Source organism: Equus quagga, chromosome 5, assembly GCF_021613505.1.
Source record: "Equus quagga isolate Etosha38 chromosome 5, UCLA_HA_Equagga_1.0, whole genome shotgun sequence".
Taxonomy (NCBI): Eukaryota; Metazoa; Chordata; class Mammalia; order Perissodactyla; family Equidae; genus Equus; species Equus quagga.
Genome location: NC_060271.1, coordinates 34,985,231 through 34,997,535, shown reverse-complemented (window position 1 = coordinate 34,997,535; position 12,305 = coordinate 34,985,231).

Genomic DNA, 12,305 nt, shown 5'->3' with positions numbered 1-12,305 from the left:
ACATTGCCCGGCCTCATCCCTCCTGGGCACCTCCAGGCTTACAAGTGACTTAAGCTGCCTGTTGGCTCAACAATTATTCTGGGTGGGTTTGCCTTCCTCGGAAAGGGTGTGGGTTTCACCGACGTCAGGGCGCCAGCGTGTCCCACTGGCTGCCAGGACAGCGCAGATCTTGGTCAGCAGCCTTGGGGAAGACTCAGTTGTTTCTGGAGCCTTCTCCGGGGCTCGGTAGGCCTATGTCATGGAGGCCTGCTGGGCAGCACTGTGTAATCTTGTTAGAAGTCAAGGTGGTTATCAGCAGGGATCCAGAGCCAAGCTCCATCAGTTACCTGCATGACTGTGGGCAAGTTACTCAGCTGCTCTGAGCCTCAGTTTCCCCCTCTGTAAAATGGGATGGTAGTAGTTGCCGTGAGGATGAAACAAGTCCACATGTGTAAAGAGTTTAGAACACGGCCCGGCATGTACGGGGCATTAGCGATCATGAACCTGCGTTCCTCCACCCCACACCCAGCGCCGTGCTCAGTGGTGGTTTGAGCTCCACGTGACGGGAAATCAAGGTCGGGGGGTGCAGAAGTCTAACCAGGGACGTGCTGGATCACTCTGGGGGGGCCACGAGTTTGTGGGGGTGCTTGCTTTCAGGCCGTATTCCCTGATCCCCACATGACAGGCATCTGTGGAACATCTTCTTAACCCTGACTCTATCACTAAAACTACATGTTAAAGACCCTTCTTATGGAGGGGGAAACTGAGGCTCCAGGGAGTGAAGGGGCCTACCCAAGAACAAATGATTCATGGCACAGTTGAGCTTTCAGCCCAACTTTGAATCCAAGTCCCGTTCATCCCACTCTGGCTGTAACTCCTACCTCAACAACTCAAAGGGGGGACATTCAAGCACAGACCCGAGGAGTGAACTGTTGAAGTGGTTTCTGCCAAGCTGTTCCACAATTGAAACCTGCAAATGAGTGGAAAGAGGCATCTAGAAGTGAGGGGCAGGGGCATCATCAATGCCACGCACACCTGCCTCTGGGCCTTTGCACATGCTGATTCCCCTCCAAAAATACTGTTCTCCCTTCTCACTAGCCAGCTCTTACTTATCCTTCAGATCTTAGCTTTGGGAGTACCTCTGCTTCTTCATTTGTTGTCTTGTTTACACTTTGTGTTGAGGTATAACTTACGTTCAGTAAAGTGCACAAACATTACGTGTACAGCTCAACAAATTTCTACACATGCGCACCCCGAGGTACTCATCACTCAGATCATTTCCCACACACCACAAGGATCCCTCATGCTTCCTTTCAGTGACACCTCCCAAAGGTAGACGGATTCTCACTTTTCTCACCATGATTCCTTTCTAGCCTCATGGAAATGAACTCATACGCATGTTTTGACTTCTTGTGCTCAGTCTCATGTGTCTGAGATCCATGCGTGTCGTCGTGGGTTGAGCATTCTGTTCATTTTCTTTGCTGTGTGGTATCATACGGTATGAACATATCACAATTTATTTATCCATCCTACTGCGGAGGGACGTCTGGGTGGTTGCCGGTTTGGGGCTATCGGGAGCCCCACTGGGTCCCCTCACATACACCTTTTGGCGAACATTAGCTTTTGCTCCTCTTGGATGAAAACCGAGAGGTGGAACCATTGTGTCACGGGGTATGTGCACATCCAGCATGAGTAGATCCTGCCGAACGGTTCTCCAGGCTGGCCGTACAAATGTACGCCCCCCTCAGCGGTGTGCGAGAGTGCTGACGGCGCCACATCCTGGCTAGCGGCCAGTATAGTCAGTCCTTTTTGTTTTAAACCTTTTGGTGAATGTGAAGGGTAGCACTTCCCCGTGGGAGCCACTGTGCACCCCCAGACGAGGGTAGGGGCCCCTTGTTCTTCCCTGTTGTAGATTCGTTTCTCCGTAGCATTTCCACCAGTCCCTGTCTCCCTCATCTCGTGGACAGACGGATCCATGAGGGAGGGAAGGACGCCATCTATCTGACCTTCAGAAGGAGAAGCCAGACCCTGTCGCCCCAGTCCCAGGCCACTCGCCCTCCTCCAGTGCAGGCAGAAGTCCAGCCCTGGGCCCCTCTCTGTGACGTGCCTGATTAATTTCAAGCCTGACGCTTAAGGAGCTGGCTCCTTATTGGGTGTGTGATACCGGACGGCTCCGAGCCTCAGTTTCCCCATCTATAAAATAGGAATGTTCTCTCTGCCTCATGGGGTTGTGATGAGAGCCAAATGAAATGCTATCTATTAAGTCCTTGGAAGGGTGCCTGACAGAAGGGGAGTGGCTCTCTGAGGTCACTCTAAATCCCGCAGCCCTCTCTCAGAGGATGTGACCTCTGCCTCATTCTTCTCATCATCAGAAAGCTTATAAAGCGCCCAACCGCATGAAGCGATGCGTCCATCTCTACCCGGAGAGATGGGTCCCTGACCTCGAGGACCAGCAGGGAGAGGGCCTTCTCCTGCTCCACATGCGGCCTCTCGCCCGTTCCTCTTGTTACTGTGCTCGGTTCAGTTCTAATGGCGATCGTTTCCATGCCAGGCACTGTGTGAGTGCTTCACACGCATCCCTCATTCTATCCCAGCCTCATCGATTTGAGGGGAGGACCATCATTCCCCTTTTACAGATGAGGAAACTGAGGCTTGGAGAGGAGCAGCTAGATTCTTTCCCCCGTCCCAGGGCCTGGAGATCATACGTCTGAAATCTTGAGCCAGGTCCTGCGTGGATCCTGCAATGGCCACGCCAGCCTCAGGACGACGGAGGGCCCCGCAGCTGCACTGGGGACAAGGACAGGTGACTGTTGCCAGGGAGGCCCTGGGAGTTCCAGAAACTTCAAGGCAGGGCAGGCAGGGCAGGGGAGTCCTCACCTGTGGGGTCCTGCCTGTCTCCCCCACTGGCTTGCTCCCAGCCCATTAGGAGGCCAGCTGGGTAAATCCCCGCTTACCTCCCCGCTGATGTCTGGTTGGCAAAGGGCTTTCTCACAAGCCGAGGAAAGCCCTCAGAGGAAGGCAGGGCGGGGCCTCTGTGGCCTCCTGGTCCTATTTCTGCTGAAACAGACTTCTCAGCAATGGGGACACCTCCTGGGAGGTGACTGCAAGAGAGGGGTGAGTCACAAGCCTTCTTCCGGGAGGGCCACCCCTTCTAGGGCCATGAAAAGGGGAATGCGTCTGAGCTCATCTGGGCCCCAATGGCAGGAATGGCTCCTTAATTGTCCTTAACATAACTGAGAAATTACTCGCCACAGAAGTCATCGTGTCAGCCTTTGTGACTTCCCCAATGGCTGTTTTGTAACTGCAGAGGCCTCAGCCAGCCGGAGACTCCTTCGGTCCCCACCTACCCTGCCCCTTGCAGCCCAGCTCCAAACAGGTGACAGGAGTCATCTAGATGTCCAGCGACAGGGGATTGACTAAGTCACGACACATCCATAGGAAGTGATGCTCCAACAACCCAGAGGATAACGCACACCCACCTTTGTTGGCGCAGAAGGAAGTCTACCACTTACCCCTGGAGAGACACACTATAAAACCCATTAAAAAATGGTCATCTTATGTCAGTAGGGTTGTCTGTGTGCATATACATAGAAAAAATCTGTACGCTATCCAAAAGGTCAGCTGATGGTTGTTACTTTTTTCAAACATCTTTATGTGTTTTCTGAGTAATAATAACAATAGTTACCAAGCTCTGTGCAGGCACGATGGTGCCTCACAGCATCATCTCGTTTACTCCTCACATCGAGACGTCAAGGTCGGTAAAATTCTTTCTCCATTTTACAACGAAGTTATTACTTTTATAAGGAGAAAAATGGAAAAGTGATTTTCGCTTTGAACATAAAAAACATTTATTGTGTACAGCTGCATATCAGGCCCTGGGCCAAGCGGGAGACATAAAGATGTGTGGGGTGCAGCCCTTGACTTCCAGAAGGTTCCAGCCCCAGCTACCTGAATAACTACAACGCTGGTTCTCATCCGGTCAGTGGACCGACAGAGGCACCAGGCAAAGTGTAGGAGGATACAGAACAAAAGATGTGGCTTTAGGGGCAGTGGGACAATTTATTGAGCACCTACTGTGTGCCTTCTGCTGTGAGCGTCTTATCTCATTTCGGGCTCCCAACAGCCCCTGAAGTGGGCATGACTTCCGTCAGTGTACTCACGAGGAGATCCAAGCTCAACGAGGCTCCCGGGTTTTCCCAGAGCCGTGAAGCTAGCAGTGGTGGGGACAGGATCCGGCCTTCCGTCTGCAAAGCCCATGCCTTCTCCCCGCTCCTGACACTCCCACCATCCCCAGGGGAGTGTTCAGGATGAAGCGGCTTTCAAATCCAGACTCGCTTCATGGGTAATATTTCAATAGCAGGAGAGGCAACAGCAGGCCGTTCCCTCTCCAGGCCTCAGTTTTCTCAACTCTTTTGTTAGCCCTGAGCTAACATCTGCTGCCAATCCTCTTTTTGCTGAGGAAGACTGGCCCTGAGCTAACATCCGTGCCCATCTTCCTCTACTTTATATGTGGGACACCTACCACAGCATGGCTTGTCACGTGGTGCCATGTCCACACCCAGGATCCGAACTGGCGAACCCTGGGCCGCCAAAGTAGAACACGCGAACTTAACCGCTGCACCACCGTATAGCCCCTTCTCACCTTTAAATTGGGGGTAATAACACCCACTTCATAAGGTTGGTGTGAAGATTAAAAGAAATCCAGTATTTGCAGGGCGGAGGTGGTAGAGGCGACCACGTGTGTATAGCATCTTGAAATCATGCCTGGTGCACAGTGAGCTCTCGCTTACACAGAAGCTCTGATGGGCTCTGGAGTCAGGCTGCCTGGTTTGCGTCCCTTCTCTGCTGCTTACTGTGTGACATGGGATAAGTTACTTAATTTCTCTGTGCCTTAATTTTTTCATCTATAAAATGGGGGTGATAATCAAAGTCCCCGCCTCATACTTTTGTTGGGACAGTTAAATAAGGGAAGGCACGTAAGGAATTCAGAACAATGCCTGGCACATAGTAGGCACTTAGTAAATGGTCATTATTATTATTAATAGTATTTTGTACTGCAAAGACTTCTGACGTCATCAGGGCCCGGTCCTTGCTGTAGGGGTGTTAAAGGACCCCTTTAAATGAAACATCCCCAGAGGGGTAGTAACACTACCGGTTTTGATCGGCCAACCTCCTGGAGAGAGGGAGGAGTTGGAGTCACAGGAACAATGAGGGACGGAGACTCAGGGGGTCCGAGGGGCCTCGGAGGGAAGAGCAACCTCTCCTAGGAGTGCAGAAATTGGGAGAAAGCTCACCTTGGACATAAGTTAACATTTAGCACCTCACCCAGCCCAAACCTGGCAGCTCAGGGTCAGGCAGAAAATAGTGCTGAGTTAGCGCTAACCTTGCGAAGCAGTGAGTGTGGGGCGGGCGCTTCGCTCAGCTTTGTGCATACGGGTGGTCCTGTAATCCTCACAGCAATGCCGTGAGCACGTGCTCACACCCCCATTTTACAGATGCGAAAACTGAGGCCCAGGAAGCTCAAATGACTTGCAAACCTCACTCAGCTAATTGGTGGTCCGGCCAGGACTGCAGCTCAGGCTGTGCAAACCCAAAGTCCGTATTCCTTCTCTAACGCCCCCTTCGTCCCTCCGACTTGGACTCTCTCTGGTGGATGGATGGACGTCGACCTCTCTTTATCCTCTGGCTCCCCACAGTCAGACGATCCCCACCTCCCATGCAGCTGGGACAAGGCATTGGGCTGGAGTCTGTCCATGGGACCCTCTGGCCTCCTTCGGAGACAACCACTGGGAGAAAGAGCCAGTGTGCCAGCCACCAGGAGTCTCCCGTCTCAGCGCTCCGCGGGGGCTCCCATTTCAGGTTGGCCGCCGTCCTTCCTGTCGGAGGAGGTTTAAACCAGCCAGAGCACAGGCAGGGGTGGGACATCTGCTTGGGAGGCACCTTCGGGAGGCACAGGTCCTCCCCTATGACCCAAACATTGGTCACCCGACCTGGTGTCCAGACCCACCTGTCTCTGCCCATCCACGCCAGGGTCGGAAAAAGAGGGTGGCGAGTGGCGGGAACAGGGGGCAAGCGCTGAGGAGTGGGGAAGCAGGATGGCTCTGGGAGAGCCGGTGGGACCCAGGGATGGGCCCAGGGCTCATGACACCTGCTTCTGCCCTGCAGCTCGCTCAGGGTGTGAATGGCCCTCTGCCAGCCTCAGCCATCTCAGCTGAAAAAGGAAAGTTTGGACGGAACAGTCTCCCAGGGCCTTCCAGTTCCCAAAGAATCTGGGGGTTCTATGACGGAGTTCCCACAAAGGGACAGGAGGTCACAGTCCCAACCGTCCAGGAATTCAGGTGGGGAGGCTGGGGCAGTGGGAGGCAGTGAACTCTGTAACCCCTGGGATCTGCATTCCCATCCCGGAATGTGACCTTAAGTTACTGAACTTCTCCAAGCCTCAGTTCCCCCCACTGTAAAATGGGGCTGCAAGAGCTACCTTAAAATCACGAGGAGGATAACCACATGAGATACCACTTCACACCCACAAGGATGAGTGTCCTCAGAAAACAGAAAACGGCAAGAGGTGACAAGGACGTGGAGAAATTGCAACCCTCAGGCACTGCTGGTGGGAACGTAAAGTGGTGCAGCCACGTGGAAACAGTTTGCAGTTCCTCAAGAAGTTAGACGTGGAATTACCAGCAACTCTGCTCCTGGGTGTAGACTCAAGAATTGAAGGCAGGGACTCAAACAGCTACCTGTGCAGCCACGTTCATAGCCGCATCGTTCACAACAGCCAAAAGGGGGACGTGACCCAAGTGTCCATCTACGGATGTATGGACAAACAAATGTGGTGTGTACACCCAATGGGGTATTATGTGGCCTTAAAAAGGAAGGAAATTCTGCCACAGGCTACGACATGGATGAAGCTAGAAGACATTATGCTCAGTGGAATGAGCCAGACACAAAAGGATAGACGTTATGTGGCTCCACTTACATGAGGTACCAGGAAAATCCAGAGAGACAGAAAGCAGAAGAGAGGTGACCGGGGCTGGGGGCTGGGGACTTAGTGGGTAATGGGGACAGGCTCTCAATTTGGGGTGGTGAAAAAGTTCTAGAAATGGACAATGTAATAGTTGCACATTAATGTGAATGTACTCGCCACTGAATTGTTCACTTAAAAATGGTTAAAACGGTAAATTTTATGTTACGTTATGTTAAATAAAAAAAAATTTAATATATCATCCGAAAAAGACTCCTGGGGAGGTGAAATGAGACAAGGTGTGTAACCGCCCAGCACGTTCTCTGGCAACAGAAATGTCACCACCACACGTTTCCTTGCCGTGAAGGGGCAGGAGACCCCCAACCCCCACAGTCCACCAACAACCCACAGGTGTGGGTGGGAGGCAGCTTGCGAGGCTGTGCTGCCCATGCTCCACTGGACCGCCGCCCCCAAGGAGCCTCCACTGCCTGGTGGAGGGGACAAGGCAGGCCCACCAGTGACGCCCACAGAAGGTCAAAAGTGACGAGTGACGAGGTCCAGGGTGCTCTGGGAGGTCAAGGGTGTTCAGAGGTGGGAGTGAATATCCAAGGCCGGGAGGGCAGTCCCCAAAACCAAAGCCCTGCGGAATTTGAAAGTAAAGACAAGGACAGTGGGGCTTCTGGGAATCTGGAGAGGCTGCCTGGAGGAGGCGGCCTTGAACTACATCTTGAAGGAGGCAGAGATAGGGCACTCCATGGGGACCCCAGCTTTCTAGCAACCCCTCTGCTTGAGCTGTAAGTGATGAAGAATCATTTATGGAGCTTCTACCCAGCCCTTAGCTCATTCAGTCTAACAGTGATCTTGGAAGGTGGCTGTCATGGTGCCCATTTTGTAGATAGGGAAACTGAGGCTCAAGACGCTGAGTCGCTTGTCCAGGGTGGCAGTGTGGAGGCTGAAGTCCAGGCCTATCTGATCCCCTAACCTGTCTCACTCCCCGACATGACCCCATCCCACTTCAAGGCCTGGGCTAAAGTAGCTTTCTAATTTAATTTAATTCCCAAGGTAACTTGCTGTATTACCTTGGGAAATGCACTCAAATTCTCTGATCCTTGGTTTCCTTATCTGAAAAATAGAGAGCATAAGAGTCCTTATTTGGAAGGATACTATGTCTAATGTACTCAGTACAGTCCCTGGCATATTATAAATACCCAACAACCGATAGCTACTTTACCGTTATTAATTTGATGATGATGATGACAACTGTTTCTATTACTATTAAGACAAAGAACATCCATTAAGCAGGGACCACCACTTCAGGTACCAAGAGGCTGAGCAGGCAACATAGATTAATGAATGGGGCAGTGAGCAACAACAGGGGGTGGTGGGGTCTGTGGTAAAGTACAGTGTGCAAGTCCCTGCTTAAAGATGGTCTGCGATATAATAAAAAATAAATGTTTCATCTGTGTCCCTGGTTCCTGATTCCTGGCACAGAGCTCCTAAAACCCTTGGAATTTACCGTCTGTTGTATGCTAATGAGATGACTCACGGGGGCGCCCTAGATGGCTTCAGCATGGGGGCTGGTCGTCAGAAAGACCATGTCATGGCTGGAGAGCTGGGACTTCCCACCTCCCCTCCTGAGCTCCGGGGAGGAGGGACGGACGGCTGGAGACTGACTTCAATCACCAATGGCCAGTGATTTCCTCAGTCACGCCCAGATAACGAAACCTCCGTAAACCCTCTAACGACATCCTTTGAGAGCTTCCGGGCTGGTGAGCACACCAAGGTGCTAGGAGCGGGGTGCCCCCAAGAGGCCGTGCCCCCGGCCCCCCGCCTTGCCCTGTGCCTCTCTTGCATTCGGCCGTTCCTGAATGATACCCTTTATAATAAGGCAGTAAACAGAAGCAAAGTGTTATCCTGAGCTCTGTGAGTTGTTCTAGTGAATTATCAAACCTAAGGAGGGGGTCACGGGAACCCTCGATTTACAGCCCATTGGTCAGAAGTCCAGGGGGCCCCCAGGACTTGCGATGGACGTCTGAAGCGGGGGCAGTCCTGTGGAACTCAGCCCTGAACTTGTGGGGTCTGCCATACCTCCAAGGAGTTTGTGTCAGAGCTGACCTGAATTCTTGGACACTTAACGAGTGTCGGAGAACTGCCGAACTGCTGTGGAAAAACCCCGCACGATTCAGTGTCAGAAAAATGACAGCACATGGAGAAACTAAACTTTTTTTTTTTTAAAATAGTGTCAAGCGATTGGAAGAGGCTCCAGGGGTCCCCGGGGAGCCTGCCACGCTGGGCTCTCTCTCTTGGCCTGGTTGGGGGTTACCCAACCAACGTTTCTGTCTGTGTATTGTTACTTCACAACATGTAATACATCCCAAAAGTTGTTTTTCAAATTTTAACTCTGCCAGTTAAATCAAAGACATCTCAGGGTCAGAGTTGGCCCCCAGGCAGCACGCTTGCAAGCCCCGAGTCAGGTCTTTTCTCCCAGATGGGGAGCACCTGGCCGTTGAGATGCCCAGGGCACCGGGATCTGACACTCACTCACATCAGCTAAGAGCTGGCGGGACTGGAATAGGACCCAGGACGCTCCTCTGGTCCAGCCCCTTCCTCCTGCGCATGAAGCATGATTATCTCCTCTTCCCAGATGAGCCCACTGGGGCCCAGGAACCTCCAACAAGAGGCCCCACATCAGAAGCCACCTGCTCACTGGGGGCCTTAAAATTCCCAGTGGCCTGACTGTTGCCTCATCTCCTTGAGCCTCCTGAAGCCCCGCACCAGCCTCTGCCGGGAAGGGCTCGCCAGGGTCACGAGGCTGTCTCCTGCAGCTTTTCCACCAGGCCTAAGTCGCTTTCATGTCCTTGACCCACCCTGTTGTAATTTTAATTATTATTTTAGTGATGCCTTTAAAAGATGCTCCCAGGCCTTCGGGCAGTAACGTCCCATCAACCCGACTTCACCACCATTATTGTGATTGGTATTTTATTACCAATAATAATTCCCGGCACCGGCCATCAACTTGTCATTGGGTGATTTCAGAACGCTGAGCAGAGGTCGTCTCAGGCCCCGCAGGCCGGGCAGGGGCAACGTTTTTCGCCCCAGATAGTCAGCAACCTCGATTGGAACTCAGGACCCTAGGCTGTGGCTAGTGGACCCCAGGAACAGCCACGCACGCTGCTGGCCATGCGAAGAGCTGACATCGCGCTGCCTCCCACAAGATGACGCTCGGCCGCACAGGACAGGGCATTAAATAACACTGACTTCCATAGGGAGGGAGACACCCTCCCTCCTGCGCATTGCTTCTCCTGAATTTGACCAGGAAAGCCTCAATCTTGTTCTCCTTTGTCCTGACACCTCTCTATCTCCCTTCAACAAAGACAACAGGCTGTAGGCTCGGACCCTCGGGCTGGACCCAGCGAGAATTTAATGACATTTAATGACACCAGTTTGCTTTTCCTGCTATTTTTATGGTCACTTTCTATTTATGTGCAGTGGTGTAGGTGTGGCATAAAGTGTCCTTTTCCTATGAATTTATTTAAGTGGGAAAAGGAGAATCTAGAGAAAATATTAAAGAAATGATAGTCTGGGTCACGGGTGGGCAAACCGTGGCCCCCAGGGCAAATCTGGCCCAGTGCCTGTGCCTGTGCAGTCCACAAACTAAAAAGTGTTTCTATATTTTTAAATAGTTGGGGGAAAAGATCAAAAGAAGAAGAATATTTTGTGATATGTGACAAATATATGAAATTCAAATTTCAGTGTTCATAAATAAAGTTTAATTGGCACACATCAATGCTCACTCATTTACGTTTTGTCTGTGGCTGCTTTCGTGCTACAGTGGCAGAGCTGAATAGTCTCAACAGCGACCAAATAGCCCATGAAGTCTAAAATATTTGTTATTTGAACCCTTTGCAGGAAAAGTTTGCCGACCCCCGGTGGAGGAGGTTGGCTGACGTGGCAAAGATCTTGGTGATGGTGCCAGACTGAGTGAATCCCTCACGGGAACTCTGGGAGGTTATCATCATTTGTTTCTACCCAGTTTACAAGTGAGAAGGAAACTGAGGCTCAGAGAAGTTTAGTGATTTGCCCAAGGTCACACAGCTAGTCAGCAGCAAGTCGGGATTTGAACGAAGGTCAGACTCCAAAGGGGTATCCGGTGGGCGGGGCTGAACGTACGTATGCTTTGCTAATCTTTCTTCCCACAAGTCCTGCCCCCTTCATCCTCTTCATGTCCCCCAAACCCAGCCAGTACTTTCTAACCTCTGCACCTTTGTGCATATACCCTCCTGCCTCTTCCTCCCATTCTTAACCCTCTTGTAGGAAATCTCCCCCTCCCCCCATCTCTCCTAGACCCAGGGCAGCCCTCCCTTCTCTGCCCTCCCCCCACTCATGCCTGTGTGGCTGTAGCTTATTCATCATCATTTCGTGGTGATGCGGCTCATCTCCCCAAACTCAGGAAAGGCACCTGGCAGGCGGGGACTGTGTCTTATACAAAGTCCAAATGACTCAGCGGGACAGGACAGGTCCTCCATGCCTTGAGCCTGGCCTACAGCCTCAGCTCTCCTCTCCGCTGCTCCGCTTTATGCTCCGGCCACTCTGAACCACTTGCAACTCCGCAAACCCATCAGGCTCGCTCAGGCCTCTCTACCCACACACAGGCTTTTCCTTCTGGTGGAAACACCCTTCCTTCTCCTTCTGCACCTAACTCCTATTCATCCTTCAAAGCCCCCATCAGGGATCAGTATGAAGATCATGATGTACCCCTGACCCACCCCCAGCAGAGCAGATCCCTCCATCCCCTGGGCTGTCCCCGTGCCCCCCACTACCGGCGACGTCATAGAAGGGGATGCTCAGCCGGCAGGCCCTGGAGCCGGACAGCCTGGGTTCAAATCTGCCTCTTCTCAGTTCTAGCTCTGCGTCATCAGACAAGCCACTGAGCCTCGCTCTGCCTCAGCTCCTTCGCCTGCAAAATGGGGGCAGCGACAGCAGGTTGAGCCCCGGGTCAGTGTGAGGACCGGAGGAGACAAGGCCTGAGAAGCCCTCACACACAGTAGGTGTTCTCTGCTGTTACTGCACTGTGATGGCAATTGTCAGTTCCTCTGTCCCCTGCCCTCCGAGGGACAGGGACTCTGTGGGAGTGGGAGCTGCCTCTCGTCGACATGCAACTCCCCAGAGCCTGTGCAGCTGCAGGGCTGGGCTAGGGACGCAGGAAAAGTGAGCGCCCTCCCACCTTCCTTCTCCTCACCACCCCCCTCCCCCCAGCCCTGCCCCAGCTGAACAAAGCACAGCGGCCAGGGGCTGGGACTGCACTGCCCAAGGACAGGTCTGCTTTCTCACAGGGGGCCCGGACCTGAACCCCAGGCCGCAGGCC